This window comes from Theropithecus gelada, chromosome 9 (genome assembly GCF_003255815.1).
Source record: "Theropithecus gelada isolate Dixy chromosome 9, Tgel_1.0, whole genome shotgun sequence".
In the NCBI taxonomy this organism is placed as follows: Eukaryota; Metazoa; Chordata; class Mammalia; order Primates; family Cercopithecidae; genus Theropithecus; species Theropithecus gelada.
The window spans coordinates 39,195,888-39,197,755 of NC_037677.1; positions in this window are offsets into that span (position 1 = coordinate 39,195,888).

Consider the following 1,868-nt stretch of genomic DNA (forward strand, 5'->3'; position numbering starts at 1 on the left):
GCGGCGGTAAAGTCAACGTCCCTATCATAAAGCAATACTGACGCAGAGGCTGCTGGCCCGACGGCTGCTGCAGAGTCTCCTGGACTGCGTCTCCCCCTACCTGCAGCCCAGACGTAGCTTCTGGCAGAGCGCTTCTAACCGCGCAGGAGTGGCGTGCCAGAGACTCCTCATGGCCTTCGCTCTCTAAGATCCCTTGGGGTGGTGCCTGGCTGAATGCAGGGCCTCATTCCAGAGCTTGCAGCATGAGAACACCTACTGGGACCCTTAGCAAAGTACTGCCGTGGAGTCAGCCCCGGAGCTCTTCACCGCTGGATGGGCAGCGGACTTGCCCCAGCTTGGGTGGGGAGGTCCCGCGAAGAACTCGCCTCTTGGGGCCCGGCTGCAGGGCTCAGGCCAGGCCGTGGGAAGAAGACAAATGCAGCGTGAGGAAACCTTGGCTTTGACCACTTTTCGTGTTGTCATCCTTGGCTTAGCTCAGCACCGGGCTTACCAGATGGAATAGTATTCTGTAAAGCAGCTTTGACCCTCTGGTCATTCCCATTGGGGAAAGATGAAACCGCAGGCCGGCGGGGGTGGGGTGTTCTTGGACGACTCAACCCTAGGGACCTGTGACTTGTGTTCATCGGGGCCGGTGTCACTTCCAGTTTTGATCCAGGCCCTTTCACTGTGCAATTATTTATTGGGTTCCTTTGGAGTAGTGGGAAAATTGTAATGTTTTATGTAGAAAAATGCTTCGCTCTTCCAGTGACCGTGTTCAAGGAAACGATTATTGTTGTTCTTGTGTTCTTGAGTTTCATGAGTTAAATCATCCTTTCACCCAGCTAATATGTTTTGTCGTTTAGGATGTAGATAGTCTCTTTAGGCAGTTATTTTTGTTTTTATTTAGACAATATCAAGATTAGGCCCTGAACACAACCTGTTAACGATATCCCAATGTCTAAAATTATCTAAAAACTCAGGCATTCTTCCATTTTTTTTTTTTTTTTTTTTTTTTTTTTTTGAGACAGAGTCTCGCTCTGTCCCCCAGGCTGGAGTGCAGTGGCGCCATCTCGGCTCACTGCAAGCTCCGCTTCCCGGGTTCATGCCGTTCTCCTGCCTCAGCCTCCGGAGTAGCTGGGACTACAGGCGCCTGCCACCACTCCCGGCTATTTTTTTTTTTTTTTTTGTATTTTTAGTAGAGATGGGGTTTCACCTTGTTAGCCAGGATGGTCTCAATCTCCTGACCTCGTGATCCACCTGCCTCGGCCTCCCAAAGTGCTGGGATTACAGACGTGAGCCACCGCGCCCAGCCTCTTCCATTCTTATCTAACTGAAAGATTTCCAGCAGTTGGCACCATGTGCCCACCCTCAGGTTCTATTCTAGTGGTGGTTGAATGTTCTCATATACTCCATGTGAGAGCACGGTTTTAGCCAGAAATCACACTTCTCATCCTGGAGGAATTTGTTTGCATTTCGTTTGCCACTTAAAATTAGCTGTGGTCTGCTCAGCCAGGGGACAATGGAGCTTCAGGAAGGTCTGAGGCAACCTCCTCCCTGGTTCTGTCAATAAAAATCCAATGTTAAGGCAATTCCTAAACAGACATGCACCTAGCAACTTGCTGTATGTGTTCATTCTTTATTGCTTTCAGCTTCAGGGGGTGTAACAAGTATAAATGTTTGGTTTCCCTATGAGGAAGAAGAGGAAGAAGAAGTAGGAGAAGGAGAAGAAGGGAAAGAAGGAGAAGGAGAAGAAGAAGAAGAAGAAAGAAGAAGAAGAAGAAGAAGAAGAAGAAGAAGAAGAAGAAAAGGAGGAGGAGGAGGAGGAGGAGGGGGAGGAGGGGGAGGAGGAGGAGAAGGAGGAGGAGGAGAAGGAGGAGGAGGAGAAGGAG